The 25,776-nt window shown below is 34.0% G+C and overlaps 1 long non-coding RNA gene across 1 annotated transcript; it reads right to left on the bottom strand.

Moving 5' to 3' along the window:
* Positions 1–1,335: 1,335 nt before the first annotated feature.
* LOC145801078 (uncharacterized) lies at positions 1,336–3,773 on the bottom strand. The gene is made up of 2 exons (XR_014341965.1): positions 2,950–3,773; positions 1,336–1,785 (listed from the first exon to the last, which is right to left on the bottom strand). It is a non-coding gene; the product is annotated as an uncharacterized LOC145801078 (long non-coding RNA).
* Between the last annotated feature and the right edge of the window lie 22,003 nt (positions 3,774–25,776).

The raw sequence follows: 25,776 nt of genomic DNA on the forward strand, positions 1-25,776 counted from the left end.
TATGTGGTTGAGATTTATTGGCAAGTCACATCAATTTGCTCCTCATCTCCTCTCCTCTCCTCTCCTCTCCTCTCGTCTTCTCGTATTTTGAAAATAAAGAAAAAAATAAAGAAATTATCACTATGCTTGGTTATCATTTTTCAAAAATACTTTTCAAAAAATTTTACTTTTTTATTTTTCGTATTTTTTTATTTTTACTGAATTTTTTTAATATTTTGAGCAATTTTTTTAATTTCCAGACACACCTAACATAAATATACCTAAAAAGTAAAAAAAAAATTGAAAAAAACCTTTTAAAAATTCACTAAATACCAAAAATACAAAAAAATACGAGAATTCAATACATTTTTTATATTTTTATGTATTTATTAATTTTTAAAAATATTTTTTCACAAATTTTTTACTTTTTAGATATATCTAAATAAGGTGCATCTAAAAAAGTAAAAAAAATATTTAAAATTTTAAAAATATTCACTAAAAACAAAAAAAAAAACACGAAAACAAAAAAAATCAGTTTTCAAAAAACTCAAACCAAATACACTAATTATTATTATTATTATTATTATTATTATTATTATTATAAGGGAAAAAGAGGAATTATTCACCATGTTTGTTTCTAATTTATTGAAACTACTTTTCAGAAAATTCTATTTTCTTATTTTTCATATATTTTTTTTTTTACTAAATTTTTAAAAATATGTTAAACAATTTTTTTAATTTTTAGACACACGTAACATAAATACACTTAAAAAGTATAATTTTTGTGAAAAAAATCTTTAAAAAGTTCACTAAATACCAAAAATACAAAAATTCAATATATTTTCATATTTTTTTGTATTTATTAATTTTTTAAAATATTTTTTAAAAAATATTTTACTTTGTAGATATATCTAAGTAAGGTAAAAATGTAAAAAAAAAAAATCTTAAAATTTTAAAATATTCACTAAAAAAAATGAAAAAACAAATTACTCAGTTTTCAAAAAACTGAATTCAGAAAACTAAAACCAAACACATTGATTATTATTTTATAATGTAAGCACTTCTTTATCAATTTTTTAATTTTAAGAACTTTAATCTTAGTATTTCTTTATTTAATGTTTGAAGACTCTTAACTTAATAGGAATTTCTCTTTTTATTTGTTAATTTATTTTAGGTTTTATTTTCATACATATATTATATTATTAAATTATAAAAAATAAAAAAAAAATTATGAACATATTTCCTCTATACCCGTATCTTCCTTTTTCAAATTTTAATATGTTGTCGTCTCTCTGTATCGTGTATTTGTATCCATACTTCCGTAGAAAATGCTACATAAATTTTGAAAGTTACATATTGACAAAAATAACAAAGAACCAATATCCATTATGAGAAGAAATTGACACAAGCCCCACACATAGAGTAATATTACAAATTCACCCTTATTAATCTAGAAATTATTTAGAAATTAATTTTCACCACACTTCACATGGATCTAATACTACACAAATTAATTTTCACCACACAATTGCTGACCCAAAAAATTCTGGGTGAATAAGTCTGAGTTTGAAGACTTTCCCCATACATATGTAAAAAGGAAAATAAAACAAAACAAAACAAAAAAAAAAAAAAATGCTGTAAGGCTTAAACAACCTAACAGACTTTCCATGTTGGCAAGTGGTGCATATTAATTGCAAACAAGATGAAGAGACACGAAACATTATTAACACAAAGTGCTTGACGAAGAGAAGGGCGAAACGACATTGACCACTCCATTCGGCCAAACAGATGGCATTTCTTGGTGACCTGATCATTGACAAGGAAATGAGAAGGGTGAAATTCAAAATACACAGAATTATATTTGCAAAATTCATACACGTGGAGAATAGATAACAATAAAACTTTAATTATGAGAGTACTAAAGTTGTCCCACTATATTTACTTATTTATTTTCAAATTAAGTTCCCTATTAATATAATATTGTAATTTAATATAGCCAAGAATCTTGCAAGAGAGGGAGAAAAGAATCCCATTAAGTAGAATTAATCAGATTTTTTACTGATTGTGTCTTGAATTGGGTTTTTCTTGTTTTCGATTTCACTCTTTCTTGTTTTTGTTTCTCTCATTTTTTGGAAGAAAAATTTACAATATGCATCCATAGAAAAGGGCACATGATTTTACAAAAAATATAACAACACTTACACAAAGTATAATTTTAAAAAATTATCATAAATTTTGTACAAAAGGACACAAAAATTATAATTTCGCTCACAAAATGTGTAACACTACTTACAAAAAGTGTAACATTCAAATTTTAACAACTTTTCTTCGAAAACACAAAATCGTAACTTTACTCGCAAAATGTATAACACCACTCAAAAAAAGTATAACATTTAAAATTTTCACAATTTTTCTTCTAAGATACAAAATATCGTAATTTCGCTCACAAAATATATAACATCACTCACAAAAAATATAACATTAAGGTGCATATAATGTACAACTTTAAGTGGGTGCACATGGTAACCAGACCCTTTTTTTGAAATTTTATTTTCTGGGTCATCTATAGCTTCCCTTTATAATTCAAGTCAATTTCTTTATCTATATTAGAACTTGAATGTCCCTCTTTAATTTTCTTGTATAATTAGATCTTCATGAGCTTCTGTGATTTTAGGTTTGTTTGCCCCAAAAAAGTTTTGAATAAATAGACAGTGTGGTTTATCTGATTTGATGGGTTGTAATTCTAAATCTTTTTCAACTTTCAGATTCTGTTTTGTTGATTATTTGCAGTGATGTTTAATTTTGAAAACTCTGATAAAATCAGTTTGGAAATGATTGTGGGATTAATTAAATGCCCTGAATTGATGATCTTCTTTGAAATTATAGATCTCACTATTTTGAACCGATAAGTTGGAACTCTACAAACTAGAAAACTTACAAACACAGACACACAGAAAAATAGTCGGGTACCTAAACAAGCTATGTAGATGTAGCATCCGAATTGGGTGTCTTTTTCTGTCTTTTCGATCTTCGCAAATTCCCATCATCATCATCATCATCATAATCATCATCTTCTCCTTCTTGGTCTTTTTGCAGCGTTTGGCGATGTTCGATTGAACCATCACCATGTGGTTCAGCAGATAAACCCAACAAAATGGCCAAACTAGCAAGTATTGCTTTGGGGTCTTGTTCAGCCAAGCCCAAATCATTGTGTGACTCATTCTGGCTGTGATTTTTAAACAATCCAACGAAAGCTGCGAGCAGGGCTAGTACTTTCTTCGGATCATGACTGGTTCTCAACTTTGCAGAATCTGTCTTTTTGGGGATAGAACGAGCACGTTTTCTTTTAAATGGATTGTTCTGATACAAGTACTTTATGTTTTCACTTGCAACACCATCATTCTCGTCTTCTTCGGGAAAATCATGTCGACCGCGGAGACATTCACAAACTACTCTATGGTAGTTTTTAGCAAATAACCCCAATATTGGTTTAATAGTACATTCCAACAGGGGACGACCATACTTCTCTCTTTCAACTTGGATACCATGAGGCCGATCTTGGAAAGTTTTAGCACGCATACAAGGAATTCGCAGATCTTCCAGACGTAGAGCACTCACGGCTTTGAACCCAGATACATTAGCCACAGTAGAAGTAAACATGTTTGGTTTTTTGTTTTTGTGGATAAGCAAAAAAAAGGTAATTTATAATGAACAAGTGAATTAATAATGTATATGGCTGACAAGAGTGGATCCGGTGATCTCTCTTAATGCCCACAACTCTCTCTATTTATAAATGAATGCATATGGCTGGGTGGGATTGAAATTTTTATTTACTTTTACATACAAAAAATAAATAAAACATTTTTGCCATTTTCTAGGAAAGCATAGTACATAATTAAGATTGAAAAGTCACATACTAGAGTCCAATTTTATTTCAACATTGCTCACATGTCTGATTGACATTGCCATGGTTTAGGTGGTTTGGAAACATGTTATTTTAGTAACATTTTAATTTTTTGACTAAAATATGAGGTAAAAAAAATAAGTATATTTAGGATGAATTTTTAATTTTTTACGAAAAGATGTGTAAAAAATGTAGAGAAAATGAAATTTTTGACTTTTTAATACAGGCTGTTGGCTTTCTGATTTTTTTTAATAACTTTTTGATTTTTAGACTAAAAAGTGATGTTGCCAAACGAGGCCTTAAGTTCTTGACAAGGCTGCTAATAATGTCTTCCAAATGACATGGCTTTTATTTTTTCAGAAAAAATAGTTTGTTATTTTTTTAAGTATTGGTGAAATAATTTGTTATGATTTAGATATACATAGGCGATTCAAAAAATTTTAAAATATAAAAAAATTAAATATTTAAAAAAATTAAAAATATTTTTTCAAATATTTAAAATATTAAAAAATAAAGTAAAATATTTAAAATAAAAATTATATTTTTAAAATAAAAAAATACAACTCATTTTAAATTTATGAATATTTAAAATGCTTTTAAAAAATACAGGACACACATATAGTAAATACAACGCACAGTAAAAAATAAATAAATATTATAATAAAAATATTTAGCAAAAAAATAAAATTAAGAAAATTTTTAAATATAAAAAAACTAAATACAAACAATTTTAAAATAAAACGGTGTTTGGTGTGGATTATAGGGGGTGATTATAACTTATTTTAATTGGAGAATCTGTGCCAGACTGTTTGGTGCAACTTCTGCTTACAACTTTTTAGGCAGAATTAGCTTAAATAAGCTGAGAAAAGTTGATATTTAGAAGCTGTGGAATGGGTGTTTCTGCTTACAACTTTCTGATTATCAATTTTTAATTTAAAATAATCCACACCAGACACCCCAATGTAAACTCAAGTCAATTTTTTTAAAAAAATATTTTTTATTTTATTTTATTTGAGAGTAAACAGAAGTCATTTTCTTTCTTTCAACAGCCACTGTCTTGTTTTTTTGTAGCTGTCATTTGTTGTCACCTCTTTTGTAGAGTTGTCAAATCTGTTCAAACTCAATTGTAATTTAAATTTGTTTGTCCAAGCCGGGACTTAAACATAATAATTTGAACTTGAATTAAGCTTGAATTGTTGGATTTGTCAACAAATTTGATTTTGTTTCCCCGTTAAGTTGATTAATTATTTGGATAAATTATACTGACATCCCCTGAGATTTCTATTTAATACAAATTATTCATTACATTTAAAAAATCACACCTACTCTCACGTCAGACTAAAATGACATACCTCTTAACTTTTATACATACAAAATAATAAAATAATACATGTATTTTGTTCATGTGATTTCAAGGGAAATAACAATCACCTCCTTTACTTTAACACACACAAAAAATTGAGTGTTTTTATTTTTTATTTTTTTTAAATACACCTAATCTAGATATACTTAAGAAATATAATATTTTGTGATTTTTTTTTTTAAAATTAACCAAATACAAAAGAATATAAAAATACAAAGATTCAATTCATTATCTTATTTTGTTGTATTTAATAGATTTTTTTAAAAAAAATTGTACAAATTTTATACTTTTAAATATATCTAGATTAAATTGATCTAATCTCGATATAATGGTGGAAATGAAAATAAAAAATTATATTCATATATAAAAATTTATACAAAAATTATCATAAAAATCTTGTGATAATGATATTGCTGTAAATATAAATCATGTTTATGGATGTTTTGTTTTAAAGTGAAAGGGCACTATTAAGCTATATCATTGTATTTAAAAATTTATATAGCGATTCTGGTTTTGACCTGACCATTTTTTTATTTTGGACTTTGGTTTCGTGATTTTGTATTGTTGTTCACGTCTTGTTCCCCTCATACTTCCTTGATTTTCGTTATTAGGTTGTATTGGTTGCGTTTGAAATAGGTTGGTAGCTTGGTTTTCAAATTTTTTGTTGACCAGAATTTTGCTCCTCCGCTCGAGCACCACTTTCCACACTTGAGCGGGCTTTGTGAGCTCTCAGTACTTTTGCAAGTCTGCAAAACTACTAGGAGAGTGTATTTTACGCTCGAGCGATGTTTCTTGCGCTCGAGTGGTTGAGCTCTCGAGCGGCCATTCCCGTGCTCGAGCAACGGTTTTCTGTCTATAAAACTACTGAGAGTGTGTATTCCACGCTCGAGCGTCAGTTCTTGCGCTCGAGCGATGACGCATTTTTCATTGTGTCTTGGTGCTCGAGTGTCACTTCTTGCGCTCGAGCAATAATCATTTTTGTGTCTAATGCTCGAGCGTCACTTCTTGTGCTCAAGCGGACTATGCGTATATCAGTTTGCAGCTGTAGACACCCCATTTTGACCAGCCCTAAGACTTGGATGTTTTCTTTTGATTACCCGATGATGACAATTAGAATGTGTTTCTCACAGAATCCTCAGTAAGAGAGATGGAATTTGAACTTTAATCCCAACCTTCACTGTTATTGCCAAATCGTTTTAAAATACTAAATATTTCATTAGTTTAGTATTTTTATAATTTTGCACAATTTTATTCATATTTTTGGTGTTTTTATATAAATTGGTATAAATTATATATTTTACATGTATAAAATAAAATAATAAAAAAAATTATATTATTATATTATATGTTTAATATTATTATATTATATGTTTAGTATTTTATATATAATTATGTGTAGTATTTTGGTATAAATTATATATTATATATATTTTATATATTATATTATATATATTATAAAATTATAAAAAATAACTCGTTTGATGTCGGTAGATCAGGCAATATGCATATATATATATATATATATTATTATTATTATTATTATTATTATTATTATTATTATATGCCTATATAAGGCAATGGCTCAGCAAGGTTTTAGAGGAGGATTCTGGGGGAAGAAAAAAAGAAAGGAAAGTCTGAGGATTCTAAGGGAAAGAAAAAAAGAAAGGAAAGTTTGAGAAAAAAAGAGAGAAAAAAAAAAAGAGGGGAAGAGAAAGAGTCTGAAGAGAAAAAAAAAAAAAAGAGAGGAGGGAAAATAAAATATTTTCTTTGATATTTTTATTTTTATTTCATCAATACATCATTCAAAAAACAATCACTAAAGCTGTAATTTCAAATTTTGGATTGAGAATTGAGAACACATTCTACAGACTTGAGAATAATCAAAAGAAAGTTTGTGACTAAGTAAATTCATCATTTCCCCAAAAGGTGAGTTTTCGCAAATTTTCATTTAATTTAAAAATGTGATATAATTTGTTTAAATACTTCATTTACTTCTTTTCATAATTGTTTTTTTTTTATCGCTTTAATGGGATGCTGCACCACCCACATATCTGCTGTAATTTAAATATTGTATATAAACTGTTGTAATTTATTACTTTAAATAATCTACCCCACTGGATGAATAGTAACCTTCGGCGGTGAATAGTACTTCTAGCGGTGAATAGTAACCCTGACGATGAATAGTACCTCCGGCGGTGAATAATACCTCCGGCTATTTAATTTTACTCGCTTTCTGTAGCTTAATTTCAGCACTATTATATGCTATTTAGGGGGCTGTTTAATTTATTTCAATGATTTATGTTTTAAATATCAAGTTTGTTTGTACTAACTAATTAATCAATTTTGCATAATCATCTCTGCAACCTCCCTCCATTCTTTGCTTATTTCGATTAAAAAGTTGTGAAAAATTAAAATTGTGGTTCAAATATAAGAAAGAAACTCTTCCATACTTAATGGCTTAATCTCTTCAGAAGTTCATTACCAAAAGTATAAAACGCTCTATGCTTAAGGCATAAAACATTTTATACTTAGGAGGTTCATTACCAAAAGTATAAAACGCTCTATGCTTAATGGTTTAATCTCTTTGGAGATTCACTATCAAAGGCATAAAACATTTTGCGCTTAAGGGATTCATTACCAAAAGTATACAACGTTCTATGCTTACTGATTTAATCTCTTAGGGGATTTACTATCAAAAGCATAAAACGTTCTATACTTAACGGTTTAAATTCTTTGGAGGTTCACTACCCCAAATGTATACATGTTCTTATATTAAAGCACAATCTTTTATTTTTCATTTCTCTTTATTCATCAGTGTATTTACTTTTAAGGGACTAATTGACCCTTGTAAATCACCAAGAAAAATGTCATTATCATTTATTATCAAGTTTGGATTTCAAGTCATTATCACTCAAGTTTGGATTTTTCTAAGTCATTATCACTCTTTTGAGTTTGACTAGTCTTTGTTGCACATCTTGAGTTTGACTTGGAATCCCTTATCGCTTGTAAATAAGTTTGACTCTTCCTTTGTAATTTCCCCCGAAGAAAATTTTCTCGGGTTAAGTTGATGCTTGTTTCTCTTTATTGCATTTTGGACTTAGTGGACGTAAATATCACTTTTACACAAATAGGAGAAAAGATAAAGAAATGGAAAGGTAATAAAAAATGGTTAATAAAATTAGTTAAAATTAGATTACAGCCGATATAAAGAACCAATATGATTAATTGAATTCGATCAGACGTTATACCGAGTTTATTGTGTCAAGGCTTGCCTTACATCAATTCTTGTAATAAATTAGACAGCCTCTTTCATTTATTATTATTCATTCGGGTTTGTAATAATTATTTATTCGGACATTTGGACATTCGGACATTTGGACATTCGGACCCTCCTGCGCGAGGGCAAACAAACTTGTAGTAATGTGTATGTCTTCCAACCCCACGTCTTTCTCCCTTTTATTTACCAGCTTATGATGGTTAGATTAAGGACATCATGTTTAATTTAGCATACTCATGTTTGTATCCACTTGTATTGCATGCACCAAGGCCGGCGCATCATTCTAATTCGCATTGTCATTTAAATACTTCTTTAAATACATGCTTAGACCGCATGCGATCAAATCATTTCATATTCCATATTAGTAGCCGAGCCTAGTAATTGCATATCACATGTGTTGCATTTGTCATATTGTACAGTTAGGAATCATGCATATTTTCTAACTTTGTTTTATAGCTTGTTCGCGAGACATCAGTAAATATGTGAGTTGTTATGCTTTAGCATCCCGCTTGTACATAATTTTCTTATTATGTTTAGCATCCTACCATGAGGCTAATTACTTTAATGATAAACTGTTTTAATGCCTGTGGATGAAGGCTTGTTGCTTGAATTGGAATGATTTAACGAATGTACATTTTAAGCCCACTTTGTAGTGGCAAATTCACAAACTTTAAGCCCACTTTGTTAAGTGGCAAATTAAGCCCACTTGAGGTGGCAAATTCAAACCCTTTTCGAGAAACAAACATGAAATTGAGTTGTTTCAATTTGAGCAAACTAGTCTATACCTTGTATGCTTCACATAATAAATTTTAGGATTTATTAAATAATCAAAATAAGAACATATACTGTACATAAAAACCACATCATGATTAGTAGAGGCCGATCTTTGATCAGGTGAGTCGGGTGTTCAATTATTGACCCTCCCCTCTCATACCTAAGCTCCCGAACCAAGAAACTTTGGTAACGACGGACTAATGGCCTTTGGCACGAGTCATGGATTTCCTAAATTTTCCAAAATAAATATTTAGGTGGCGACTCTGATATCTGGCAAAGCAGTCCATTTTTGGCATTTGATTCAAACATCGATTTTCTAAAAGAATTTTCCGGATTTGGACTCTTTTTGTGTTTCCACTGTTTCACATTGCACTTGTGAAATCAGAATCAGAACCAACACACAAGTGGAGTCCGAACTATAAGGGCTATTTAATTCTTCCGAAAGGGAGTGCGAAAAGCCGAGCTACAGCAGTAGCACCTTTTAACGTCACTTTTTCATATCTTTTCTCTCAAAACCCTAGATCTAAAGCCTCTCTCTCTAGAACTCACACTCTCTCTACATTTACACCTAGATCCATTGGGTTCTCTATCCTAGTGTCTTTGGGAAAAAGGTAGACCATCTCAAGGGCTACGTTTTGATCCGAATAGAGCTTGGTTTCGGCATCTTTGAAGTCTCTCCATTTCTTCCTTTGGTCTTCTAAGCTTGAGGTATGGACTTTCTACACTTTTCTATGGTTCTTCACTTAGTTATTTGTTGATGTGTTAAAAATATTGGAATTTGGGATGATTCTGAACAAACCTAGGGTTTTGGTTTAAAATCAAAAGAGGGGCTTTCAAATGAGTGTATTGGAAATGGTTATGGGAGTAATTATGAGGTTGTGTTGTTATAGAATGGTTGATTTTGATATTTGTGATGGAGTTGGGAAGAAAATGAAGTTTTATCCTAAAATGTCTTGATTATTTATTTTGGATAAATAAATGGAATTGGTATTGAAAATGTGAAATTGAGTGGATGTTTATGTAAATGGTGGAGTTGGATATGTATTATCACCTACCTATGAAAATTTGGATAATTTATCTATCTTGGAGATTGTATATCTGTTTAGAAATATCTGTTTTGGACTATCGATGGAGGATCGCTATGATTGTTGTAGAAATTGCATAAGGATTTGGTAAATTGAACCTAATCTTTTACCCGTTGTCATTGAATATGGTTATGTTTTAATACATTGTAAATGTATGATGTTTGGGAGAAGAAAGGGGATGTACTCCATGTTTGGGAGAAGAAAGGGGATAGACTTCATTAAATTAAGTTGGTCTATGTGTCCAGGGTGAAAGTCTCGAAAATCGCGCGTATATATGGGTGTCAATTCCAGCGGACGAAATATCAGTAAAATGGCAAATGGAACTGTTTGTATAACAACTGTGTTGGTTAGAAACCCACTGAGTTGTATCCTCAGTTTGGTCATTCGAATGATATGGAAAACGATTTATGAATTAAGATATAAAGCTTGGCATAACATGGTTTTAGAAGAATTATAAATGATTTTATTACGGGCATTGTAGATGTACATCATACTTATATCTTTGTTAAGATTTATATATTGTGTTAGATTGTTTTTACTGGGTTTTGACTCACCCTACTTGGGAAAATCATTTTCAGGTGTTGGTGATATGCCTCCACCAAGGACTTAGCTTGGGAGGATTGTGGAGCTGAAGGCTCAGTTTTGTTTATTTTTGTATTCAACTTTTGTACAAGCCTAGGGCTTTATTTTTATTGAGCTTATGACTCATTGTTTATGTACCCAAGTCTTGGCTTGGAAAGATGTAAGCCCTTAGGGCATATGAACATTTGTTTAGCTTTCCTTTCTAATTGCAACTAGTCATATATGCTGTAGATTCATGATGAACTATTTATGAATGTATCGCATGTATCACCTTTTGTATATTAATTCTAATTAATGAAAGCTTATCATTTCGATTATGTCATCTTGTATTGGTTGTTTGGAGTTGGATTATTGTAATTATTTCGGGGCGTTATAACTTGGTATCAGAGTGTACCAAGTTTGAATACTTTGGGTACGTGGGAAGTGGTTATTGCCACAATGGATTTGTCTCACTTGATAGAGACTTTAGTATGTACGGTATGCTTACATGATAACATGTTTATGTGGTTCTATGGGTATAGGATTTAATTTCTAGGATGTTGATTGAGTTTACGGGTTTTTAGAAGTCCTATTAGAAGAGTACTTGATCACTGCTATTTCTAATTGAAACTCTGGCAATGCCGCGGGACGGTCATTATCTGGGAATGAAATTCGTATGTGTTTACGTGACAACGTGCTTATGTGGAATGAATTATTGTTGTCCATTGCATTAGGACGTGAGTGAGTTAGCTTCGGCACATTTGTAAGTGTGCTAATCTCTTTTGTTACCTTCATTAGGATATCAGGATGTGGACGTGGTGGTGGTAGGCATGGTAGACCTAGGAGGCACGAGATGCCTTTACTGGATGATATTCCGTGTAGGAAGAAGGGGTTGGTTAGACCAATGTGGCCGAACCAGTTGGTCAACAGGCCATGGGCGCCTTAGTCCGCGAAATGGCCGGAGCATTGCCGGAGTCTATAGACATTCTCAGGGCTGAGAATCAAGTCCAGGCCCAAGTGGCTGAGGCAGGGCCATCATTCCTGAAGCGAGAGTTTTTCCGGTCAAACCCAGATGAGTTTTTAGGTGATCCTAAGGAGTCACTGGAGGTAGATGAGTGGCTAGAGAAGATAGTGAAGATGTTTGAGATGTTTGGCATCGAGGACGATCAACTAAGAGTGACATATGCAACATGGGAGATGGAAGAAGATATGATGAGGAGATACCCTGACTTGTTCCCTTTGGATCCAAAGTTCTTCCAAAACAAAGGTAAATCGAATTTGAAGGACCAAACTCTTTAAGGGGGGAAGACTGTAACAACCCCGACCTATGATTAACTGTTAAACCATGATTAAGAATGCCTAATAAGTAATTAAGATGGAATTTTGAATTAATTGCATGTGTGTTGCATTATTTGTGTTTCTATCTGTCCATTGTAGAAATATATGTTTGTAATTTCGTTTCGTTCAGGGATTGAAGGCCTTATCGGCGTCCAATCACGAAATTGACTTTGGATATGTGTTATTTGGGTTTTTTAGAATTTTATGGTAGGTTTAATTGAAATTTGATTCGAAACGAATTAATTAGAATAAATAATACCCATTTGCTTAGTTTAAACCAAATTTTAATTAAGTCTTCTTAATTGAGCCTATATAAGGCATAAGTGGGCTCTACAATACATTTTTACACTCTCATTTCATTTCCTTGAGAGCAAAAGCGTGAGTGAGAGAGAGAGAGAGAGAGAGAGTTTGAGTTCAAAGGATGGTGGAAGAATTGTAGAGAATTGAAGGTTTAGACTTGGAAACTCAAGCAATTGAACCTCTAGAACGCAATTAAGCATCTAAGGTAAGAAATCAAACTCCTAGTTGTGTAATTGAGTTAGTTCATGTAAGAATTCAAGGGAAAGAGATGGATTGATATGAGAATTGAGTTAGAATTAAGAGAATTTAGATCATATCATGCATGCATGTTCATTTCACCACAATTTGAGTTTGATTGCAAAGAATTCTCACATGCATGTACTCCCCTTGTCTTTGTTTTAAGAGTTCAACATATTTTTGTACTTAACATCTCATTTGAACAAGTTTTGAAAGCTTTGAAGCCAAGATACTTCATACATGTTATGTTTATGATATACCAAGTTTGATTTTACACAATTCTCAAGCTTTTGAGCCTTGATTTGGCGAAATGGTTTTGAATTCATGATGTTTACCAAGTTTACACAAGTTTCCTTAAGCTTTTGGCCCAAAAGAACATGATTTATTGGTTTGAATTCAAAATTTGAAGCTTGGATCTAGAAATTCCAGAATTTTGCTCCTTCACTCGAGCGACAGATCCTGCGCTCGAGCGACCACTCTGTGTTTTGCACCTCTGCTCGAGTGACCAAAAGTTGGCTCGAGCGTAAATTGCATGCTCCCAGAAGTTTCCATGTTTTGTAGACCACTCAAGCGACAAGAGTTGAGCTTGAGCGAAGACCTCAGTCTCATGCTCGAGCGACCGTCGAGCGGAAAAATCAAGCAACCGGTACTTTTGCAAAGTTTGCAGACCGCTCAAGCGAAGGAAGTTGCTCTCGAGCGAGACCCCTGTGACGCACCAAAAATAGGGAACACTAGAGAATATAATAACAAATAAATACAGGGTTTATCTAAGATTACAAAATAGGAAACGTCACTAATGAGTCCTTTGATCAATAACCAAGTAAGATCCCAGGAAAGATCAGAGGAGTCAAACTAGCCTCCCTTCAAAGTCCAATCTCCTTAGATAGCAAAGCTACCTTTTTGACAGATCTTATCAAGGTATTAACACAAGGTTTACATGACTTGATGAAAAATAAGAAATAGGTAGTATAAAAGATATGTATAGATATATAATAATTACAAAATCCAGTCTTAAATACAACATGGGATCTATCACCTACAGTCTCACAACACGTTTACAAACTAGTTTCTACTCCTCATCGGGTAGCCGTACGTCCTCAAATACTTTAGTTTTGCTTTTGACTGGTCTAATAGTCTTTAATACCTAGCATGAAACGTCATGAGCTTTGAATGCCCAGTAAACGCACACACACCCCGTCCCTTTTTCTCAATTCAATGCACCAACGTATTTATAACAAACAAGTAGTGAAGCATGATATTCAAGTTAATAATAGCAATTTCAATAATAAAGGAAAGGAACATGACATTCAAATAGATAACAAAGGCTACAATGTTAGTGGTTAGTATTTTATAAATCCCCCAAAGAGATTTCATCCTCCCAACCACAAGAATTGGATTTGGATTATTCGGTATGCCCCCTCTTTGGTGCTTTGTAGACCTTACCTTGGATGCCTACCAACGGTTATATACCGCGTAGCGCGAACCGAGGACCTCAAAAGAGAATGTAAAATAAGGGCCTTGCCTATAATCTCCTCCAACCTTATCCACCATAGGCACCTACGGTCCGAATACAACCGATCCATTTAAGGGTTCTAATATAACCGCTTGTGCAAGACTTTTCTTCAATTAGGGAATACATCCCATCAATCCATAACACATTATTATCTCTTCATTATTCAAGTGATTGAAAACTCAATACCATCGTAATTAAGTTTCCTATTGAGTTACATGTCTTAAGTTAGTTAGCACAAGCAATTGAAATAAATTTTCATAGATATAAGCATCATCAAGGAATAAAATACATAACCATGACATGTATAATATCATACCAATACTTGATTATATAAGTAAGCATATTCATAAAGTCAAAAGCACAAAATATCAATGTAAACAGAATTTCCAGATTCAGAGTCACTTAAAGATCAAGATCAAAAGGACTATTTCAAATTTTTCCCAAATCCGGCCTTCCTAGGGTTCGTAGAGAATTTTATCTAGTTTTCAAAATATTTTTCGGAAATGGAATAGCTTTTCCCTATTTTTAGATATTTGAGAAATACTACAGCTCTATCCAGATTCGTTGATCGTTACGAAAATATGATTTTCTCACAAACCGCTCACTCGTTTTCAATGAAACCAATTTTCATTGAAAGATAACTCCTTAAGGAAGAGTTGGACATAAAATAGAGGTCCAGAAGATATTTATACATTTTTCTAGAAGTTTTGAAAGTTGGTTGTAAAACAGATTTTTTTGGCACAGCTCTTGCAATAAGAAAGTTGGTGAGAAAAGAGGTGAACTAGGGGAAATTTTTCACTTCTCTTGTAATGAAAACATGCTAAATCATATGTATTAAAATTAGAAATTTAAGGTGAAGGTGTGCCTTTGGAAATTTTGAGAGATTGATATAGAACAAGGTAGTCTTATATTGATTAAGAGAAATACAAGAATGGTAGAATCAAGGCTTAACTCCTTTCATTTTTAACACAAAAGTAACATCAAAACAAATCTGAAATAAATGTTTAAAACTTCTAAGAGCATGTATTTGAAAGGAAAAATAAGAGAGAGTTGTGTTGTGGCTTACTCGAGGCTTGTTGGAATTGCTAGCAAACTTCTCTTCCTCTCCTATTTTCCACCAAGCTCACCCTCCTTCCTCTCTTCTCTCAGCTGAATATAGTGTGTGTGTGTGTGTGTGTGTGTGTGTATTCTTGTATGTAAAATGCTAAGGGAGGGGTTTCTTTTATAGAAAAATTGGTGTGAAAGGTCTAAAATGCCCTTTGGTTGGAATTGAATGGGATGTTTTGGATTTACTTTGAATCCAATGGAATAGTGGAAGTTTGGAGGCCTTAATTAGGTTCCTAAACATGATCTAGTTAGGGTTTTCCTCCTAATCAAACCAACCTAGTTATATATACATATATAAGTTTGTACCAAGTCAAAGATATTTTTCATAATTTATGCAAACTTGTCTAAAAAAGTACATTCTTCATATTTTCAAGGTGATGGCTGGCCATGTGAGGTAGATTTGAGGGGCTTTTTAATATATAAATATATATTTTGTGTACAATTGTTGGAATTTATAAAATATAATGTTTAAAAAAAGATTTTAGGGTACAAGTGTATATATTAATATATAATGGTTACTTGTTTGGGGTCAATTTGTGATTTAATAAAAATGTGAGGGCTTTGGGTTTAATTTATGAGTTGAAACATTTATTTTAGTGTAGAATTAAATTAAATTAGGATTAGAGAGTCTAATTGGGTTTGGATTTCTTGTTTCAAATAAAAAGTTGATCAACCGACGAATGTGATAAAGACCAGAAAATCCTAGGGTTTTTAAGTGGTAATTCTATATTTTGGGAGTCAATTAATCAGTATTAGGGTATTAGAAATGATTTCTAAGTTCCGGGTTCAATCAGGGTTTGTATGAGTTCATCCGTGATACGTTTTCGGTTCTAAGGTTAATTCTGCGAATTAACAGGGAACTAAGGGTTTTTATTATAATAATTCAAAAGTAAGGGTCTTACTAGGATTTACAAAAATTTGGGGGTCTTACAACCCCTGTTTTCAACATATTTGACTATGTGTTTTCAAGTGTATTATAGTAGCCTCATTGCATCTCAGGCATTCATAGGCCAAGATTAAGACATAATAATAAGGATAAGACTTAGAAACACTCGAAGAATGAAATGCAGTAAGTTAAGTGCGATCCGAGCGTGTGTTTCAGTATGTGTATCTGTTATGTTTGTGCAGGTCATGCGCCGTAAGCTGTTGATCGATTGGTTGTTATCAAGCTATCTGTGCAACTATCTATGAATGATAACTTAGTAAAGCTAAGTTTGATATGAAATACTTTCTAAATATTATGATATGATATGAATTGTCTCTCAATGATACAAAATGCTATTTTGCGATTTCATGAATGATAATCCTTATCTTTGAAATGTACTTGTGGTATCGTTAGTAGAGGCCCTCGCCCAGGGGACATAATATTGTGGCTTATGGTTATGAGGCCCTGTCCCGAGGGAAACAATATCGTGGCACAAGTATGAGAAATGTTACCTGGTGCCGAAAGTTCTATTATGGAATTTGATATGCTTGACCAAAGAGATATGTTAATGCTAATGGAAATACCACACATGATTTGAATACGAATATGAACATGACTCTGTTTTTTATTTTTTTATTTTTATATATGACTATGCTTATCTCGCTGATTGATATGATATGAAATTGGACATCATTAATTAAATCTTTACTCTGTTATTATTCACTAAGCTTCGCTCACTATTTATATTATGTATGTAGGCGATGAGGCGTGTGACCAATTTCAGAGTTGATGACTAGGAGTCTCTATTTTGTCGGCCAACCATTGTGCCTCCCGAGGAGGTTCGGGAAAGAGTTCAACGGTCGAGATCTGTAAACCATGACATAAGCTTGAGACGTATGTTGTTTTGTGACTAGTTCTTTTGTTCTATTTTGTGTATAATGACAAGGTTGGATAGATGTCTATGACGTTATATATATGTATATATATATATATATATATAAGGTTTTAAATTATCTGTCCCATATATGTCTGCAAAGCTTTATGGACTATGTATGTTTCTATATTTGCTTCTACAGCCCCTGATTATGTGTTAATCTGTTTAGAGGCCTTTGGTAATCCAAGGATTATTGGCTAGTTACAATGCTAAACCTATAGGGGTGGATTTGGGTCGTGATAGGCTGAGAACTAGGCTCATGTTCAAGGTGGCCGATTCAATGATTAGAGATTATGGGTGCCTCGTGGAGGCAACGGCTCATCTGGAGACCGTGATGCATATGGAGAAGGAGATAATAAAGGGCACCTAGAGGAGTCAGGATGTTCAAGAGGACAAGAAGAAGCAGAGGGGTTCTACCCCACAGCAATCCCAAGGAGCGCAGTTGAGGTCCACTTTTTTAGTGCCGAGTTCGGGTTCTGGAGAGATGGTCAGGGAGATGTCCCTTGTTTCAAGTGTGGCCAGTTGGGCCACAAGTCTCCAACTTGCCTGCAGAGAGGAGGATGGCAACGGTCTGGTTCTTTTTTGGCACGCTCTCAGAGCCAAAGTCAGGGGAGAGAGCAGCTGCTCACTTGTTATTAGTGTGAGCAGGCAGGGCATTTGAAGAGGTTTTGCCCACAGTTGGGTGGCACACCCAGCGTGTTTTGTTTGAGGCAGACATAGAGCCACTAGCCTACACAGTCTGTACAGGCCTCGAGAGCAAATCAAGGTGTGATAACCCTGTCCTGTGTTATGCTAATTAATCTTAATTATGATTGAAATTATATGCTTGATATGATTTTGAGTGATAATTATATGATCATATGTGTTTTTGAATTTCTATCTATTCACCGTAGGAAAATCTGTTTGATTTTCTATTGTAATTTGAAAATTAAAGACCGTAGAGGTTTCAGAAACTGAAATTGACTGTATTATTGTGATTGACATAATTTTTAGAGCCTATGGTGAAATTTAATTAGAAATTGATTCGGATCAAAATAATTAGATCGAACTGATTTGTTTAAACACCATTACTTAGCCTTAATCAAATTTGATTAGACAAGCATATATAAGGGCCTTATTACACTTAACCTCATTCCTTTTGAGCTCAAAAATCTGAAATACACTTTAGAGAGAGAGAGAGAGAGAGAGAGAGAGAGGGAGCTCAACCTTGAAGAATTGCAAGTGAAATTTAAGGAACTAACATGATTAGCTCAAGAATTAACCATATTTGGAAGAGTTGAAGCTCCTAGGTGAGTAATTGAACTCAAATAATTTATAACTAGGTGAATCCAAGCATGATATGTGGCTAAGAACAAGATTTGAGTTGCTTATAATGAATTTGAAGTTAAAATAACCATGCATGTCGAGAATTGCCATGGAATTGCATAATCAAGCACGTAGCATGTTAAATATGAGAAATTGATTATCAAATCATACATGCAAGCATAGTTTTGTCAAGCCACATGATTTTGGCCATCATTTCTACCATTTGAAATGGTAATAGGATCTATATTACACATACATGCATAATCCATGTAGTTATGAAGTTTGGTTGCATGTGTTTGGAAATTGTCAAGAAGAATATGAAATGATTTGAGAATTTGATCATGGTTTTAACCAATTGGTCTCAAATTACCTATGTTATCATGTTATATAATGTTTTCCCATGTTTTTGTACCAAAAGTACGAGTTTTGGACCTTTGAACATGAAGTTCAAGCTTCAAATGTAGTTCTGAAAATTCCAAAATTCGTCATGTTCGCTCGAGCGGGGAAAGTGCCGCTCGAGCGTAAAATACTAGCTTCCAGAACTTTTATAGACATTGATGCCCGCTCGAGTTGGAAGAGTTACGCTCAAGCGCCCAGTCACATGTTTTGACTCTCGGCTCGAGCGTTCGAAGTCACGCTCGAGCACGAAAATGAGGCAACTAGTATTTTTGTAGACCAAAGGGGTCTGCTGGAGCGGGGAAAGCTACGCTCGAGCGGAGAGCCCTGTTTCAGAAATTATGAAAAGTTGCTTTGTGTTTCATTTTCCGTTCTATTTCATTTCTAAGTACTCTTAGGCATGCATTGAGCATTATAAATGGACTAAGAAGATAAGAAAGAGGCCTAAGAGGAATGTGTGAATTAGGAACGGATTGAATTGCTTGTGACCCATTATGTTTATGAAATGTGTAGGGTCAAGTGCAAGGGCAAATCATCCGGCAGATTACTGTGAGTAATATCTTAATAAAGATATTTGAAATGTGCTACTTGTCCAAATGCTTACTTCTATATGAGTATCATGAGTTTGTTAGTTTGAATTGTGGACAAGTATTTGTTATGCTATATGATTAAATAAAGCCGTTGGATTACAATTATGACTATGATGTGATTACGATCTCAAGTGCGAAATGTGCACTACATGAACAATTAGGCCAAAGGCCGTTTGACATGAATGATTGGGCCAAAGGCCGTTTGATGTGAATGATTGGGCTAAAGGCCATTAGTTAAGAATGAATTGGGCCAGAGGCCGTTTGATTTGTTTGGGCTTGGCCGTTTAATGTACCAGATGGAAACATGAATGGGCCTAAGGCCGTTTGATATATCTCTTTTGAATTTTATTCGTGTGTTTTCTTTATTTGATGTTATTCACTGGGCTTTCTCTCACTCTCATTCATGTGTATGTAGGTGAGCAAAGAGATGTCCAAACCCAGCCTCGGTGAAAGTTAAGAGAGGGAATTGAGTTTTGTGGAGTCAGCCCGAACGTCTCACGCATGAGACTTTGTTTTGTTTCTCCTGTTTCCCTTTTTTTTTTTTGTTACTTTGGTGAATTTGTTGGATCACCATGTATATAAACTTTTGTTTGGTTGACAATAAGTTTGAATGATCCTGTGTGTACAAGGCTTTATGATGTCTCCCTTTTTGGTGTGGGTTATTAATGAATATATGTATATATATATGTGATGTTTGATGTGATATGTAAGCACAGCTTTATGGATAAAATTTTTAAGTCTACTTCTGTTTCGGTCCTATTATTGTTATGAATTATATCTGATTTAGTTTGAGGCCATAGGTAATCTCTTGATTACTGGTCGGTTATGACCTTAATCATTAAGGGCAGGTTCGGGTCATGACATAGTGGTATCAGAGCACGAGTAATAACTCACACACTGTCCAAATGAGCAATAAGCATCTAGAAAAGATCTGGGATGCATTCATGTGATAAGTATGAACTTGAAGCTATTGAACTTATGCTTAAATGTTCCAAATGGATGACTATGTGCTATATGTTTTGTGATTTACTTGCATTGTGAATTATTTGAATACGTATGCCCTCTTGTATATGAATTCTTGTGAACCTTTTTGTATAAAGAATAATGCAAGTTTACTCAGACAATGGTGAGAACAAGAGGTGATGAATTAGAAGAGTCCTCTACTGCTAGAATGGATAGGATGGAAAGGTTGATACAGGAGATGGTAGAAACATTGAGGCAACAACAACAGTGGCAGCAACAATGGCAACAGCCACACCCTTTGCCTTCTCCTCCAGTACCACCTGTCCAAGACCTACAGAGTGATGACCGAATAATAGCTCTCACCAAAGAGTTTAAGAAGATGAAACTGCCATAGTTTCATGGGGGATTGGATCCATTAAAGGCTGAAGCATGGGTCCATGACATAGAGAAATTGTTTAAGGTGTTTCCTTGCCAAGAAACACAGAAAGTACTGCTAGCCACCTTTACATTGGAAGATGAAGCAAGAAAGTGGTGGATTCTAATGCGTGAAAGCAATAACGATATTGGTTGGGCACGGTTCTTGAAAATTTTCTACAACAAATACTTTCCATAATGTGTTCGTGACAAGAAAGTGTCGGAGTTCATGGAACTTAAACAAAACAACATGACAGTAGCTGAGTATGAGGCCAAGTTTACTGAATTGGCCAGATTTGCACCACATGTGGTTGATACTGACTACAAGAAAGTGAGACATTTTGAAGAAGGGCTTCGAGATGATATCTTAGAGAAGGTGAATGTACTTAAGCTGGAAACCTATATCGAAGTGTTGGACCGAGCCATAATATCATAAGCTAACATAGCCAGGCAGACCAAATCATCAACTGACTAGAAAAGTAGTAAAAGACAAGGCTTCTTTTCAAAGAAGAAATTTTCAAAGAAGCAGAATGTGGGCTCCTCAAGCACTTCAAATTCTTCCCGAGATACATCCCCAATGTGCAACCAATGTGGTAAAAGGCATCGTGGGGTTTGTTACCGTATATCAGGGGCTAGTTTTAAATGTGGGAAGATAGGGCACATAGCCAGGGAGTGTAATCAAAACAGTGGGAAGTTAGCTGCTAGCTCAACCACATCGATCCTAAAACCAGGAAACACTACAAGGCCTACTATCACTGGAGATACCGTGAGGCAAGGAAGAGTCTTTCCGCTTGTTCCGGGCGATACACAGAACGCCGAAGCCGTTGTCTCAGGTACTATCTCTATATGCAATCAGGACGCTTTTGTGTTAATTGACTCCAGATCAACACACTCTGTCGTAACTTATGCATTTGCATCTAGATTGAGTAGCCCTCTAGAATCATTGCCATATTTGTTATGTGTATCTGCTTCATCTGGGGAATCTGTGTTGTGTACGTCTATATGTCGATTTTGTGATATGCGTATTGGGAATGCTATCTTGTATGTAGATTTACTACCCTTGGACTTTAGACATTTTGATGTAATTCTGGGCATGGACTGGTTAACTAAATATTGTGCCACCATTGATTGTGTAACCAAACGGGTTGTATTTAAACCACCAGAACATGAAGAAATTGTGTTTGTGGGTAACGGGGTAGTGCCTCCACCTTATTTGATATCTTCAATGAAAACATGTAAATTGATCAGGAAAGGATGCTAGGGTTACTTGTGCTGTGTGCTATCTAAACAATTTGTGAATGTAGAATTGGATAGTATCCCTATTGTTAGCGAGTTTCCAGATGTGTTCCCAGATAAATTGCAAAGGGAATTGGTGGACAGGGAGATAGAGTTTACTATTGAAGTTGTGCCAGGCACTCAGCCTATTTCTAAAACCCCTTACAGAATGGCTGCTATTGAAATGAAAGAACTGAAAGAATAATTGCAAGACTTGATTGACAAAGGGTTTATTTGACCTAGTACTTCTCCATGGGGTGCACCGGTGCTATTTGTGAAAAAGAAAGATGGAACCTTACTCCTGTGTATTGACTGCCGTGAACTGAACAAGGTAACAATAAATAATAAATATCCCTTACCCTGCATTGACAACTTGTTTGATCAGTTGCAGGGCTCACAAATATTCTCTAAGAGTGATTTGAGATCCGGATACCACCAGTTGAAAGTAAAGACAGAAGATGTTGAGAAAACTACATTCAGAACAAGGTATGGTCATTATGAATTCCTTGTTTTGCCGTTTGGAGTGACTAATGCCCCTGCAACACTTATGGATCTTATGAATCGAATTTTTAAGCCTTACCTCAACAAATTTGTTGTAGTTTTTATTGATGATATTCTGACATATTCAAATAGTAGACCTGAACATGAACAATATCTGAAAACTATTTTGCAAACACTGAGAGAGAAGAAATTATTTGCTAAACTAAAGAAAAGTGAGTTTTGGTTGGATGGAGTTATTTTCTTAGGGCATGTCATTAACAAAAATGGGATTTCGGAAGACCCCTAGAAAATAGAGGCGGTTGTGAATTGGTCTACACCAACAAATGTAACAGAGGTTCGCAGTTTTATGGGCTTAGCTGGGTACTACAAAAGGTTTGTCAAGGATTTTTCAAAAATAGTTGTGCCTCTTACTCAACTGACATGCAAGGGGCAACCATTTGAATGGAATAACGAAAGAGAATCTGCCTTTCATGAACTAAAAATGAGACTGACCACTGCACCAGTGTTGACATTGCCCACAAGTACGAAAAACTTTGTGATTTTCAATGATGCATCTTATAAAGGTTTGAGTTGTATATTAATGTAGAATGGAAGGGTGATTGCCTACACCTCTCGGCAGTTGAGGCCGCATGAGAAGAACTACCCAACACATGACCTGGAATTGGCTGTAGTTGTATGGCTTTAAAAATTTGGCGGCATTACTTGTATGGGGCAAAATGCGAAGTCTACATGGATCACAAAAGCTTGAAATATTTCTTTACGCAGAAAGAGTTGAATATGCGGCAGAAAAGATGGCTTGAGTTGATAAAAGATTATGATCTCCAGATTCAGTATCACCCAGGGAAAGCCAATACAGTTGCTGATACCTTGAGCAGAAAATCGACGGAGAACTTAGTACGCTTACTCATTGAATAGAAAGGAATCTTGTTGGATTTTAAGAGAACTGAGATTGAAGTTGTGTTACACGAACAAGCTGGGTTGATAGTCGCATTTTAGCTGAACTAATAACAGTTACTGAAATTAAGCAAAGGCAAAAAGAGGATGAGTTCCTCAAGAAGATAATTAATGAGTTTGAGGCAAACCTGAAATCAAAATTCAGCATGGATGGTGAAGAGTTGAAATTTCAATATCAAATATGTGTTCCAAACATCCCTAAACTAAAGAAGAAAATCTTAGATGAAGCTCACAAGTAGGTATTTGCTATACATCCAGGTAACAACAAAATGTATTGAGACTTGAAGCAAAGCTATTGGTGGCCCAAAATGAAGAAAGAAATTACAGAGTATGTGTCCAAGTGCCTTCAATGTTAGCAAGTTAAAGCTGAACAACAGAAACCGGGCGGTCCACCTCAACCTCTCCCTATTCCAGAATGGAAGTGGGAGCATGTGACTATGGACTTCGTTGTTGGTCTACCTCAAATTCCTAGAGGTATGGATTTTATTTGGGTTGTAGTTGATAGACTGACTGAGTCCGCACATTTTCTACCTATTAGAACTACATTTTATGCTTATAGACTGGCTACCATATGTGTTAATGAGATTGTTTGTTTACATGAAGTTTTGGTATCTATTGTGTTGGATAGAGATCCGAAATTTGTATCCAAATTGTGGAAAAGCTTGCAAAGAGCAATGGGAACATAATTGAGATTCAGTACTGCGTTCAATCCACAAACAGACTGGCAATCAGAACGGACCATACAGACCCTGGAAGACATGCTCCAAATGTGTGCTTTAGATTTTCAAGGGAGTTGGGAAGATTATGTACCACTGGCAGAATTTGTATACAATAATAGTTTCCACTCCAGCATCGGCATGGCACCATACGAAGTTTTGTATGGTAGGAAGTGTAGATCACCAATTTGTTGAACAGAGGTCAGAGATAGAGCTTTACTTGGGCCTGAAATTGTGCAAAACACTTCTGAGAAGATCAAAATTATTCAACAAAGGCTTAAGACAACTCAGAGTCCACAGAAGAATTATGCCGATATTCGAAGAAGACCTCTCGAGTATGAAGTTGGTGACCATGTATTTATTCGGGTGATTCTGATGAAAGGCCAGGTAAGATTCGGTAAGAGGGATAAATTGTCACCCCGTTATATTGGGTCGTTTCAAATTCTAGAAAGGCTTGGTCTAGTTGCTTATAGAGTTGCTTTGCCACCAGGATTCAAACAAATGCACAATGTGTTCCACGTATCGATGTTGAGGGGTTATCATCGAGATCCGTTTCATGTGATTGATTATCACTGGATAGCTCTTGATGAAAACATGGAATACGTAGAATGACCGGAACGAATCATTGACCGGCAAGTGAAACAGTTGAGAAACAAGTCCATTTCGATGGTGAAAGTAGAATGGAAAGAGCATTATAGGAAGGACGCTACATGGAAGAAAGAGGATGAGATGCGACTACGCTATTCACATTTGTTTTCGGACGGACGGACGTAAAATAAGTTTAGAGGAACAAACTTCCTAAAAGGAGGAAGATTGTGATAACCCTGTCCTGTGTTATGCTAATTAATCTTAATTATGATTGAAATTATATGATCATATGTGTTTTTGAATTTCTATCTGTTCACCATAGCAAAATCTGTTTTATTTTCTGTTGTAATTTAAAAATTGAAGATCGTAGAGGTTGTAGAAACTGAAATTGATTGTATTACTGTGATTGGCATAATTTTTAGAGCCTATGGTGAAATTTAATTAGAAATTGATTCGGATCAAAATAATTAGATCGAATTGATTTGTTCAAACACCATTACTTAGCCTTAATCAAATTTGATTAGACAAGCATATATAAGGGCCTCATTACACTTAACCTCATTCCTTTTGAGCTCAAAAATCTGTAATACGCTTTAGAGAGAGAGAGAGAGACGGTTCTAGAGAGAGGGAGCTCAACCTTGAAGAATTGCAAGTGAAATTTAAGGAACTAAGAGGATTAGCTCAAGAATTGACTATATTTGGAAGAATTGAAGCTCCTAGATGAGTAATTGAACTCAAATAATTTATAACTAGGTGAATCCAAACATGATATGTGGC

The sequence above is a fragment of the Camellia sinensis genome, chromosome 10 (assembly GCF_055761805.1).
Source record: "Camellia sinensis isolate YWXY chromosome 10, ASM5576180v1, whole genome shotgun sequence".
Taxonomy (NCBI): Eukaryota; Viridiplantae; Streptophyta; class Magnoliopsida; order Ericales; family Theaceae; genus Camellia; species Camellia sinensis.